This window comes from Mixophyes fleayi, chromosome 9 (assembly GCF_038048845.1).
Source record: "Mixophyes fleayi isolate aMixFle1 chromosome 9, aMixFle1.hap1, whole genome shotgun sequence".
NCBI lineage: Eukaryota > Metazoa > Chordata > Amphibia > Anura > Limnodynastidae > Mixophyes > Mixophyes fleayi.
Window position 1 is genome coordinate 25485495 of NC_134410.1, and position 14705 is coordinate 25500199.

The 14705-nt window shown below is 43.1% G+C and overlaps 1 long non-coding RNA gene across 1 annotated transcript; it reads right to left on the reverse strand.

The window, feature by feature from the left end:
- Positions 1-1400: 1400 nt before the first annotated feature.
- On the reverse strand, positions 1401-9814 carry LOC142102281 (uncharacterized). Its single transcript, XR_012679233.1, has 5 exons — positions 9635-9814; positions 8278-8414; positions 3598-3706; positions 3048-3154; positions 1401-1596 (listed from the first exon to the last, which is right to left on the reverse strand). It is a non-coding gene; the product is annotated as an uncharacterized LOC142102281 (long non-coding RNA).
- Between the last annotated feature and the right edge of the window lie 4891 nt (positions 9815-14705).

Sequence of the window (14705 nt, forward strand, 5' to 3'; positions counted from 1 at the left end):
GAGGATGAGAGTTTGAAATCTTACTGTGAATTCTTCTGGGAGGCTGCACATTGGGAAGAGGTTATATTAAGCTCACGTAATCCTCAGTGACACTATATCCATCACACCCCAAGAATACGTTCACATTGGACCCCACAAGGTGGTTGCAGCTTGTAGAGTGTTTATGTAGCACCTGCACCAAAATGAACACAACACATGGACGTCTCCCACCCTTCCCCACCACCATTACAACATCTTGTGTAGGACGGCAGACACACATCACACACAAGCTGGCAGACGTCATCCTTAAAATCAGATTTAACCGCATGCCCGATAAGTATCCAATCCAAAAGGAGTCTTGGGCATTGTACCACGTTAGGGCCACTTTGCTAAGATCGCTAAGAAAAGGGTGAGCGGAGCTTTTGACAGTAGCAGTCAAACATTTGAGTAAAACGGACTTCACTCATAACAGTAGTGGATAGGAGGAGCAGCCTCCCAACATAGGTGGTACAGTACAGGAATGTAAATATGCATGGGGTAGACTAAAGTTGTCCTAGATCTAAAAAAAACTGAAGCTGAAAAGCTGAAGATCAAAATAGAGGTCATCAGGAAAACAATCTACGGGTCAAATTCTATGTTTTTATGCGGCTGCAGCATCTCCAGCCAGCGACAGAGGCTCTACTATAATTACTAGAGTTTATCAGTGCCAAGATCTTCCCTGTAGTGGGCAGAGTCCCCTCCTCTCAGCACATCACACCAGTAGACTTGCTGGTTGTTATGCGTGTCTTGCAGTACACTGTAAACAATAATAATTATAAAATGGGCAGCACGGTGGCTCAGTGGTTAGCACTTCTGCCTCACAGCACTGGGTTAAAGAGTTCAATTCCCAACCATGGCCTTACCTGTGTGGAGTTTGTATGTTCTCCCCGTGTTTGTGTGAGTTTCCACCCACACTCCAAATATATACTAGTAGGTTAATTGGCTGCTATTAAATTGCCCTTAGTCTGTCTCTTTCTCTCTCTCTCTCTCTGTCTGTTTGTATGTGTTAGGGAATTTACACTGTAAGCTCCAATGGGGCAGGGACTGATATGAGCGAGTTCTCTGCACAGCGCTGCGGAATTAGTGGCGCTATATAAATAGTTGTTGACGATAATAGAAACATAGGCCAATCTTTTATTCTCAATCTAGAGGTGGACCAGGATCAGAGTAAGAAGGTCCAAGAAATAGGGATCTGGCTGCCAACTGGCTGAAGACTAAATTTGTCAAGACAACTATACATGACAATGTGCCGTATAGAGAGCTCACAACTTTTATTATCCTGTAAAATCCTATCTTGCACATGACATTCACTAGATATAATGTAAAGTGTAAGCACATACCCCCTGGACAGACCAATGACAACATAAAATCCAAACTCTGGGTACTAAGAAGGGGAAGATGTATTTATAATAAACTTTATACAGTCAGAACTGAGCAAAGGGGACGAGTGTGAAATTACCACAATAAAAAGAGTGATACAGGCACCAGGAAAGTGTCATACAATCACTCATGGTCGTCTCAGTCACAATGGACACAAAGTGCTCTGGTTTGACAGTTGGTGGTCTCCGATCTTCATCACTAGAAAGAACAAAGCAGACACGTCAGGCCACAGTAGTGATTCATTCACAGATCATTACAGTTGGTGAGAATGAAGACGGTGGAACGTTCTGAGTGATACTGTCACACAGGAGACATTAGTGGGACAAGCAGAACGAACATGGGTGGGAGGAAAGTTCCACATGTTGTCAGCAGTGAGAAAATAATTCAGTCCTTGTGGCCACAGATCACAGCTAAGCGTGGGCACCAAATCCAGCGCTCCCCCTGACTGATAAGTACAGCTAGAAGTATGCAGAACACTTGGTAATTGGAGGTCTCCTGATTTAAGCACCGAACACCAGTCTCCTAAACCCCTCTTACATTTTGGACAATGATCTGCTCCCCAATGCACAGAAACTTGGCAGCCAGGGCAGACTCGTTATTAAGCTCTGACAACGTTGATTGTGTATATACAACGCTCCCTCTTCACAGTGATCGCTTAAAACAAGGGGCATAACTGGGGTTACTGCAAAGGCGGAGTCATAAATATGTACATTTTATGGTATTTATACACTTGGGCCCAGAATCATCTCCGGACGCAATTCCCGTTGTGTGCCGTAACTTATGTGACATTGCTCAGGGAACGCAATTCCATCCAATTCACGTCCGCAGGCAAATGACACATCCGCCTGCCTACGACTTGGAAGGGCGGAACAGGGAGGTAAGGGGCGGAGGCACCTAAGTCCAGTAAGTTGGGCGTGAGGGCGAGCAGAGCACCTTCTTCCGATTCATGCTCTGGGCGTCTCTTACGTATGTGTCTTTCAGCCATATCACTTGCATCAGCAACAGGACAGGTGTAAGTGCTGACCAATAGTAATGACCGACACGTATGCATGTAAATATATGTATATAATTACAAATATATATATATATATATATATATATATATATATATATATATATATATATATATATATATACACATATATATACATATATACATACACACACACACACACACACACATACATACATACACACACTAAGTTGTTTTTTATTTTACATATATTTTTTTATTAATGATTATAGTATTAATAGTTTCTTTTATAATTTTTGTTTCATGTGTTCTGATGGGACTGTACGTTGCACTTATGCATGTGCGTATCTTGCATGTGTCCTTTTGGCCTGCATACAGCAAGAACCGTATAGAAAGAGTGAACTTATACTCTGATGTGAACAGAAAAGTTTCTTGAGATCCGCTTGCACACACGTACGCTCGTGTTCAAGTACAAGCTGCGTTCACAGATGAACCGGGCCCTTAATGTATTTTTAAAGGGAAACTACACATTGGGGTAATACGCATACATAAACATGTATATAAACACCATAAGTAATTACACTCACATTATTCCCCATATTAAATGAGATCATAGAAACAAGACCTTGAAAAAAAAATAAATTTGCTCACACCAAATTACTCCTTACATTTTTACCTTTAAATCAGCAGCCTTCATACACGATGCCACAGACCCAAGTACCCGTCTGAATGCCATGAGGTTCGTGCACGTATCAAACCACCAGATTGACGGGAATTAAAAACCTACAATAAAAACACAGAGTTATAGCCACCCAGCCAGGGTCTGATTACCTATATTAGCAAAGAAGCTTTATGAATATATTTCAGCCTAAGAAGTAACTAATCTAGTCTCTAATATCCAGCGTGTGGGAGCGACAGACACACAGGTACCTGGATCCACTACACAGCATCACTCCACTATACCACACAAGCAATACGGTCACATTTACATGTATTTGGGCATACACTTCATCTACAGGCATTAATAGCTGTGGGGGGGTCTTACTCGGCCATCTCCAGTACATACTCACTGGGTGACAGAAAGAAGACCCCCCGTTTCTATACGCACCCTCGTCACCACCTTGCAAATAGATCATCACAACATGGTAATTAAGATGCAAGTGATTATTATACACCAGCAAACCATTACAATTCAATGTACAATCCTGTGCACTAACAGCCGTCACCTCTGATGTAGGGCAGCGGTCACACCACGGGGTACGGAGGTGGTACTCTCCTCCATCGTTGCCGGATTGCAGTCTGTCTTCTCCCCACAGCCATGGAGGTCGTGTAAGGCTACGGCAGAGAGATTTATATGAAACATCTGTCAAATGCTGAACTTAAACTGGTTATAGTTCATCATATTATGCACTGGACAACAGGATCCAGAAGTCAGGAATCTGTATATGATGGTGTATGTATGGGCAACATGGTGGCACAGTGGAGTTTGTATGTTCTACAAATGTGTGAGTGGGTTTCCGACAGGGGGAGAGAGAGAAGGGGGGGGGGGGAGTGGAGGGAGAGGGGGGGAGAGGGAGGGAAGAGAGAGAGGAGGGGTGAGGGGGGAGGGAGCGAGAGGGGGGAGCATGCGTGTTGGGGAATTTAGTTTATTAGCTCCAATAGTGCAGGGAATTATGTGAATGAGAAATATTCTCTGTACAGTGCTGCATGATAGGAATTAGTGCTATATAAATAATAAAATATTATACACTTGGGAGTTATGGTTACATATTGTACTTATATCAGTCCACTAACTTTCTTCCTCCACTGACACATACAAGGTCACTTCATTTTATACTGTACCACAGTCATATTTGCATACATTTCATCTAAATACATCTACGGCATTGGCAACTGTGGGGGGTCTTACTCGGCCATCTCCGGTACATACTCACTGGGCGGCAGGGAGAAGACCCCCGTTTCTATATGCACCCTCGTCACCACCTTGCAAAGAGATCATCACAACATGGTAATTAAGATGCAAGTGATTTCTATACAACAGCTCCAGACAAACAGGATCTGTGCTTCGCTTTTCTAAAAATACTTCATTGTAACTATAAGTTAGAGTAGGGAGAGGCAGAATGAAGACAATTATAAGCACATAAACATATACGATTTCCTGAGTGTGCTGCTATAATTAGCAGTCGCTATCATGTTTACAGAGTGGAAGAGGTCTATATTTAGTGCTGCAGCTAGAGGGCGTTGTCTGCCAGTGTAAGGGAAAGGACGCTACTAGTGGCTACAGGCAGGATATCCTGATCAGGGTGCTCAAAGACACCACTAATCCTAGCACCCAAAACCACTCCTCTATAAAATGTCACTTTGAGACAGGTTAAGGTAAAATATAACAACTATCACGATATCTGAACAATTTGCAGACTTTTGAGACCTCAAACATTCCAACAACAAATGAATCAAAAAGTAAATTGCAAAATACCCTCCAACCTCCAAAAAACACAGAACAAATGTGTTTCTGATGCGTTGAGCAGAACTCCACTGAAATGCAGTATTGCAGCTTGTATGTTCCCAAATGACCCCACGACGGATAATCTCTATATGATTGAATTGCACAAGGACCACAGATGGCCGCCCCCTGTGTGTGGTCATCCTCTAATTTCACTAATTGGCCCCAGTGGAGTTGGAAAGAGCACCAACATCTATATAACACATAAATGTCCCAGTATGTAAACAAACCTTGGTGGGAAGGGGTAAACTGATGGAATGTTGCGGATGACAAGGAGCCAGTGACAGCCGGCTCAGGAATTCACTGTAGGCTTATTGAAGGGCAGAGTGGGCAGAGTGATACAAATGCCCAAGTGGGCAGAGTATAATTCTGCAGAGGTAAGCAATAACTAATAGGACTGGTTCAGAGACACCACCAATTGGCTCAAAATCTTTCAGAATTGAAAACAAATGGGCTGAAAGAACTACAGTATGTAGGATTTACAGATAGGAATGGAGTTAACGCAAAAGACTAGAGGTAACATGTGGCTCCTTTTTAGAAGGAGTTTGTTATAAATTAATATACTGATAATCCAGATAGGAGACCTGGAGAACACACCACAATGGAGCACTGTGTATGGTAAAAGGGAATGAGCTTTTTTATATTTTTTTTGCAGACCTGTTATTGCATCACACAAGGTTTTTTTTAATCTTCTAAAACAGTCTTTTTAACAAAAGGGAATCTAGAGAGAGGCTGCGACCTGATCAGTCGTGTGACTGTGTTAGTGAGGACAGGACTGCATGTGACAGGGGCGGTGACATGATGTGAGGAGGTGGATGGAGGCATCAGGAAGCCACAGAGTTATATAGTGGAAGGAGCAGGTTCCCCAGCAGCACAGAGTATATCAGGAGATGAGTGATGTGTTAGTGAGGACAGGACTGCATGTGACAGGGGCAGTGACATGATGTGAGCCACAGACTGAGAGTTATATAGTGGGAGGAGCAGAATCCCCAGCAGCACAGAGTATATCAGGAGATGTGTGATGTGTTAGTGAGGACAGGACTGCATGTGACAGGGGCAGTGACATGATGTGAGGAGGGGAATGGAGTCATTAGGACGCCACAGACCGATAGTGGAAGGAACATTATCTAATAGCACGCAGTAGATGTGAGACTTCCATCAATCTGATTATTTAAAAGGTTAGCTAAACTAATATGAGATTACCTGTGAACCTGACTTTACTAATGTGTTGCTGTGATCTCAGGGTTAGTCTGGAGGAAATAGGTGACTTGAGAGGTAACTTGAACTCTATAATCTGTTGTATCTGAAAGTTTCTCCAAAACACAAGCAGTGTGATATAGGCATTTAAACCCTCCCAACAGTCAGCTGTAGGGTGATGCAGATTATAGATTTCGCTTTAAAATATAATTCCATCTTTAAATGATATAAAGCTACTATTTGTCCAAGAATTATTATTATTTTTACCTTGAAAGGAGCAACTGTGTGACAAAGTAAACTAGGAAATTGAGTAAGTTTTCCTTTTTCCTCCAACATATAAACCACAACAGATAGACTGGGTAGTGCTGCCACCTAGTGGTCTTACTGATATATTGAAGAACGTAGCAGAGAGGTGCCACCAATTTATAGCGGAGAGAGGGTGCACCCAGTTTAACTACTTACTTCTAGGTATCCAACTTGTATAAGATCTTTATTTTGTTACTTCATATTTCAGCAGGTACCTTCAGTAAATTCCAGTCCCTGAATAGGTAGCAGTTTGCTGACATCTATTCCACAGTCTCAAGACAGTTTAGTTATTGATAAAGTTCAGTGTCTAAGGATGTGGGGTGGACTTTTACACAAATATTGCCATGTGCAATGTGTAATTTTCAAAGTAAACGCCTGTTATTGTGCTGTACAAGAAAGTGAGCTGTAACATCTTGCTTTCACTGTAACATCAGGACAGCTGAGCTTTCTCAGAAATTGCTTGCTGCATACTGCCATATTTCCGTTTTTTTTAATTTCATATTACAATGTTGTTGAAAGGTCAAACATTACATTTCTATTTAATTGTATTTGTTACCCAGTATCTACAGCACAGTTACAACCACTTTGAATTTGACTATGACCATTGCTCTCAGTCTGGTGAGGCCAAGATTGTAAAGTGTACTTAAGTTAACTTGCCATTGGAGATTAATTAAAGAGCAGTATTTTATGTTCTCCCATATATTACAGTGTGACTTTTCTAGGAGTCAGTATCGCTGATCCTAACTACTTTGTACTAACGCAGGTTGAAGACTTCTCGGATGATGCATACAACGTCCTTCTCATTATTCAGTCACTGTACAAGACCTTGAAGCTCTTTTGTTCTATATCCCCCCCATCAGGAACTGTAAATTACAAAACTTGCACAATATGTATGCAGCGTAACACTTTGCATCCAGCTGTCAACACGGGAATAATTGAGCTTTCACGAATACAGCACTTTTCTACATGGGGAAAATACAGCATTCAAAACACTCATGTGACTAGAGATGTTCACTGACCTCCGTGTTTTGGTTTTGGAAAAACCACCCTCGTGCGTTTTGACTTTGGATCCCTATTTTTTATAATTTGGCTCTTTTTTTGTTCCTACATTTTTATTAACCTCAATAACATTAATTTCCAGTCAATTTTTGTCAAGAACACTGCTACTACCCCTGTTTCTGTATGAGCAATGGCACTTAGCAAAGTTACTGGAGACTGGAGAGTGACAAGAACACGGCTACCCCTGTTTCTGTGTGAGCAATGCCGCTGGATCTCCTGGGGAGGGAGGTACTTATGGAATCCAAAACCCGTGAGATCCGATAACGCAAGGATGAAGTTTTGCCTCGATTCAGATCCGAGGACGTGCAAAAGTACCAAGCTGGCTCACGAGCCTACTCGGATCCCCTAAGTTCGAGTGGTAAGTTCTGTTTTCAGAAAACCGAGCCTGAGCATCTCTACATGTGACACCGTCCTAAGTTAACATAAAATACCAGTGGACAGTAATGCTTTTTAAATTTGATGGAAAGTTTTTAATAAAATTTATGTAAAATAAGATGAGTGATAGAGAAGTGATTTTCTTGGTAAACATCTGCTTTGATAATAATAAAAAAAAAAATAGCCAAAATAATTGTTTTAATCAGGGTACACACACTGGTGTTAACAATTGTTATTCCAAGTGAGCCTATACCCACTTGAGTTTTTACTTGGGTCGAAGTAGGTTTATTCGGATAACCACGTGTTCCATTTCTGTACGTATTTGAAACTATACAAAACACTAGTAAAAATGCACTTCAAATGCACAGTGGATATGTAGCTGTAAGCTGATATGACCCCCTCCCCCATGGACACTTTCCTCTGGTCACACATTAAATAATGCCAGGGATCCATTTTGGGAACATACCTTCAGGATAAGCATTTCATTCACTTGACCCCCATCCAGTACAGCCAATTCCGACATTGGCGGCGGATCACGCTCAGGCTGGCTGTGTGTAGCAGTGACCAGAATGGAGAACACTTGCCAATGTCCATGACAATAAACTAAATAGAAAATAAAGACATACAAACGTGTCACAAGCGGTGAAGCACAATGACTTTGGAAATAACAGCGTGACTTGTTTTCTGCAGTAAAAACTTATTACCCACATGACCATTATTTCCTCTGTGTTCACTTCATCCGGCACAAACACCAGCAATCTTATCCCCCTTGATCGTGCATTTCACACCACTCGTCCAAGACAGGGCCGTAACTAGGGCTGTGCTATAGGGGCGACTGTCCAGGGCGCAAAGCAGAAGGGGGGCGCAGTTTAGTTAATATTTTAGGTTCATTTGGTTAAAATTGAGGGCTAGGGGGGGGGGGGGGGGGGGGGGGCATTTGTCTTTCTCGTCCCAGGCGCTAGAATTCTAAGTTACTGCTCTGGCCCAAGACATATTGTGCCCCATGCCCAGCACGGTATTTCCCTACTCCATAGGGCACATGACACCCTGGTCAGCACCATACAACCCCCCCTGCAGCATCCTGCCAGGCAGCACACACTCTGGGGAGCCCACTAACCACTACTTGGCACCAAACACCTCTGTCTGGCAATATATACCTGGGAGCACACCAGAGCCGTAACTTAGAATTCTAGCGCCTGGGGCGAGAAAGACAAATGCCGCCCCCCTAGCCTTCAATTTTAACCAAACGAAACTAAAACATTCCTAAACTGCTCCCCCCTTCAGCGTTGCGCCCTGGGCGGTCGTCCCTATCGCACAATCCTAGTTACGGCCCTGGAGCACGCAGACCCCTATCCAGCTGCATACACCCTGGGGTGCTCACAAACTCCTGCCCAGCAGCATATACCCCAGGAAGGGGCTGGATGGGCTGGATAGGCTGGGGGGGGGGGGGGGGGGCATCTCCCCTCTGGGATGGTCTCATAGTGGGCGACCTTGGGCTGGGTCACGGAGTGACCTGCAATTTTTCCATTACTGTTCCTAATAGGCTGCTGGGCCCAGTCTCCCCCCCCCCCCCCCTCCATGGGGTAACATTTGCCAGCCACCCTCTGACCCCACAGCCTCCTGCCCAGCAATATACACGCCAGGGAGTACCCTGCCCTGCAGCATACACCAGGAGGATGCCCACAGAGCCTACTTGGCACCAACCACCCCAGGGATCCCACAAGCCCATTTATCCTATGCTGTAACGTCTTAGATCACCTGCAAAATATTCCACACCTCCCCACACACCCAATACCACATGCACGACTCCTCTCACTCATCACCTCCGTGCCAACACGATGCCAGATGACACCCACACACCGCTCCACAGGTTTCTGTGTCCACATCACACCCGAGGGGTGGCAGCTTCTCCTGCAACCTCAGTGTCCTCCGCAGAAATCTGCGCATGCGCAGTTCAACGACACCTGCTGTCATCCATCAAGTAGGGAACGCCCATTGCGTCAACAAGCACTGCGCATGCGCGGGGGACCCTGCTCCCTCTCTCTCCAGCACAACGCATGGTGCTGGCAGAGCTTTCTCCCCGGCTGCTGCTGCTTCAAACAACGCCGCGCATGCGCTGTAGGATTCCTGTGCTAGGACTGTAATTAGTATTTTGTCTGCCCTCAATTAGCTGCTGACTGTAGTCACGTTTTCATGTTCATAAAAACTTGTGCACAGGAAAATAATGCAGATATTCCTGTAACCCAGGCCAAGGTAGCCCACTATGGGACCGGGCAGGGGGCAGTTGCCCACTGCCCAGCCTGGCTCTTCATGCTAAACTTCTTACTATCAATTCATCATCATCATCAATTTTTATTTATATAGCGCCAGCAAATTCTGTAGCGCTTTATAATTTCAAGTTGTATTTCTTTGGACTTTGTTTGCTGAGTTGACCTGAGCTCAATTAATTTATATAAAATTCATGAATTCATGAATTCATTACATCATAAATCAGGCAGCTCTTAGCCAGTGCTGAGTTCAGGAGCAGACACATATCACACAGATGGAATGATGTCAGACTGATGTCTATGCTCCTGGTGGTCTGTACTCCTTCCAATAACTGCCTATGGCTTCCAAATTGTCTATAAATCCCCCTCACCACATCATGACATATATGTAACGGTGGCTCTAACTTAATTACATGAGTGGACAGGTCCATTCCCAGCAGAGGGTGAGTACTTTCATCCCTTCCATCATCATCATCAGTTATTTATATAGCGCCACTAATTCCACAGCGCTGTACAGAGAACTCATTCACATCAGTTCCTGCCCCATTGGGGCTTACAGTTTAAATTCCTAACACACACACACGGGTCAATTTTGATAGCAGCCAATTAACCTACCAGTATGTTTTTGGAGTGTGGGAGGAAACCAGAGCACCCGGAGGAAACCCACGCAAACACAGGGAGAACATATAAACTCTACACAGATAAGGCCATGGTCAGGAATTGAACTCATGACCCCAATGCTGAGGCAGAAGTGCTAACCACTAGTTTGCTGCCTGCAAAGTATTTACTGATTGACTACAGCGGGTTCTATCCACATTTCTGGGGACACACGGACATGCAGAAGGGGAAGAATGACAATTATGTTCACCTTCGGCCCTGAGTCCAAAAATTCATTAATAAAATAGAACTAATAAATTGATGCATGGACCGCATAACAAAACTGATAATGAAAGCATTCAAGACTTGTACAGCTTAGAGGAGAGAAAGGACAGGTGTTATATGATTGGAAGGAACATTCAAATATAACAAAGGTATTTATAGAGTTGAGGAAGGTAATATTCTGTAATAAGAGAATTTCTACAACAATCGGACACACTACGACATTGGAAAGAAGAAGGTAACAAGCAAGCTTTTTTTTTTACAGAAAGGGTAGTAGATCCATGGAATAATTTACCAGCAGTTGTGGTGGGGACTAATACAACTTAATAAGAGTGCATGGGTCAAACATTATTGCTAATGTTTAGCGTTAGATAGAAATTATTAAGAAAAGAGAAATCAACAGCAAAAAATCCATAAACCCTGGTAAAATCAGACACAAAAGAGCAAACCAGATGGACCTGTAGGTTCTTTCCTGTAAAAAGGTGCTTTGACCCTTTTAAAATAAATTAAAGGGGTAGGTGTGACAAGTGATATAAGCACTTTTGTAAAACTTACCTCTGTGACATTCCGCACAGTTTTCTAACCTATTTCACCGTGCTTCGTTTTACATAGTTGACTTTGTCAGTCATTGAACCTGTGTGTGGCCAGCACATTGGCTTGTGGTTAGCACTTCTGCCTCACAGTTCTGAGGTTAATTCCCAACCATGGCCTTATCTGTGTGGAGTTTGTATGTTCTCCCCGTGTTTGCGTGGGTTTCCTCCCACACTCCAAAAACATACAAGTTGGTTAATCGGCTGCTATCAAATTGACCCCAGTCTCTCTTCTCTCTCAGTCTGTGTGTGTGTGTTAGGGAATTTAGACTGTAAGCTCCAATGGGGCAAAGAATGATGTGAGTTCTCTGTACAGCGCTGCGGAATTAGTGGTGCTATATAAATAGCTGATGATGATGTGCAAGTGACCAATGGCTTCCTATGTCAGCAGTATTCTCTTCCTGGTTTCTTCCATAAGTATTCCATGCAGAGCACACCATGGGGACATTTTAGAAATTCCTCTTGAGAAACATGGACAAACCCTTAAATAACTTCATCCAAAACGTAAGATTTAGAATTGGGTGTGAGTAACTAAGGTAACATTATATCCTGTGTTTAACTTACCTCCCATACACCATTATTGGATCATGTTGGATGATGCAAGTGTTTCTTTTCACCACTAGAGGTCTCTGCTTGCACAGGAAACCAGGCTCACACTGAGACCGCTGTGAGAACCATCCAAATTAATTAACACATTATTGAGCATTACAGGGAAAATAAGTAAAACAATGGAGTTAGGAGCAACCCAGGCTACAGGACAAGGGGTGTGAGAAATGTCTACCCAAAATATAATTTAATTTGTTAAAAATGCTACCCCTAAAATTCACTGAGGTATTGCATTTTCTATGCTATTTATCCACAGTTTATTGATGTCAATAAGATGTCAGAATTTTGCTCTATATTAGTTTTTTTCTTTTTTAATTTGCAAATATTCAATCGGATTCCTCAGTGTGTGTCCTAGGATTACCCTTGACCTGACCATATTCTCACAGTTGGGTTGAAATGATTATATTCTCACTTAAGTGTCCACTTAGGCTTGGGGCTCATCAGTGTGGAATACTTCTTTGCCATTGGTTACCTCCCACCGTGGCTCCAGCCGTCAGTTGTGAGGTAATCTTTGAAGAAGAGGAGGTAGAGCAAGAAAAGCAGAGAAAGCAAGTTAAAAATGGTAGCAGTGAAGAAAGGAAAAGTATATGGAAAAGAAAGACTCAGAAAGGGAAGTCTGGAGAGGATAAAGGGAATGTAACGGAGTGGAACATGGATGAAACTGAATTAGTTGAGATGATAAAGACGAAACCATTCTCAATTAGACAAATCAGTATCCATTCATTCATACCTGCCGACATTCCCAATGTATAAATTGTAACAAAATAGATAACAAACTTACTTTAACTATTGCCTGATTTGCTCAAACCCATTTCAGGATAGTCCATCATCATAATCAGTTATTTATATAGCGCCACTAATTCCGCAGCGCTGTACAGAGAACTCATTCACATCAGTCCCTGCCCCATTGGAGCTTACAGTCTAAATTCCCTAACACACACAGACAGACACACAGACAGAGAGAGACTAGGGTCAATTTTTGATAGTAGCCAATTAACCTACCAGTATGTTTTTGGAGTGTGGGAAGAAACCGGAGCAGCCAGAGCAAACTCACACAAACACAGGGAGAACATACAAAGTCCACACAGATAAGACCATAATTGGGAATCAAACTCTTGAGCCCAGTGATGTGAGGCAGAAGTGCTAACCACTAAGCCACAGTGCTGCCTATAGCCATTTTCCCTTAAGGTCACACTTTAGCAAGTATTTAAATTGTTGGCAGACATAGATAAAGTTCTACCCAGGACATACATGTGTCACTAGTCCTGTACTGCCATGATACTGCTGGGTGGAGAGAAAACCGAATGGGGCACAATGGACATGGCTGGATAGTTCACTTATATGATATTATCTCTGCAGTGACTGGGAGCAATGCAGACAGTTACTGACCCCAATTCATCATCTATACTAGCAGGGCCTGACTATCCAATAGGCTCACTAGGCTGCAGACTAGGGCGCGGGGCTTAGAAGGGGAGTAACATTTTTGCGGGTACAAAATCATGATAAAAGAGAGGTATAAACTGAAATTCGTTTTCAAATATAAGAGAATAGTTCTTCTGCAAAGTAAAAAGAAAACATGACAGGAATATGTAGTAAGGTTTTAATATTGACTTATTTCCATAGTAAAGGCTGAAGACAATGAGTCATCCTTGGGCAGGCGCTTGAGGATAAGTGAGTAGGAGAGACAAGGACGACGACAGGTGGAGGCGTGACTGCCCCCTCCCCCTTCACAGCTTTACCCTCAATAGTGCTTTGTTCTGCTATACAGTTCTGATTTAAATGAAAGCAAAATGAGTGACAAAGATTTCCGTAACCCTTTTTTAAAAAAGCCAAATGAAGATGATTTTCGAAAAAACTGGAACATAAATATTGGTGGTGGGGGGGGTGAAGGAAGTCTAATTTTAAATTAAAGGTGACTTTGTATTTACCTACGGCGTTTTAGTCTGGTGTGGAAGGCAAGAGAGTGAGAGTGAGACTATGACTGAGAGTGAGACTATGACTGAGAGTGAGACTATGACTCGTAGTCTCATTCTCACGAGATCTCCTCAGTAAGGAGGTTACTGTGCGCCGCGGAAGGACTACAGTGACAGCAGGCAGCTAACAGCATAACATTTGCTGTTAGCTGCCTGCCATTTTTCAGCTGACAGCCGGGAGCCCCGACCCTATGAATTCCGGTGGGCCCCCCAGATGTCCGAGGCCCCTGGGCTGTAGCTCAGTTAGACCTCGGGTTAATCGGGCCCTGGATGTGCTTGTTGAACATCTCATTCCAAAACCATGGGCATTAATTATTATTATTATTAATTTTTATTTATAGGGCGCCACAAAGTATCCGTAGCGCCGTACAAGGACAAACAATGGCACAGTAGAAGGTGAAACAGCACAGTACAAGTAACAGTAGTCACTATAATATTAATATGGAGTTGGTTCCCCTTTGCTGCTATAGCAGCCTCCAATCCTCTGAGAAGGTTTTCCACTAGATTATGGAACATGGCTGCGGAGAGTCATATCCATTCAGCCACAAGAGCATGACTGAGGTCAGGCAATAAAATAAT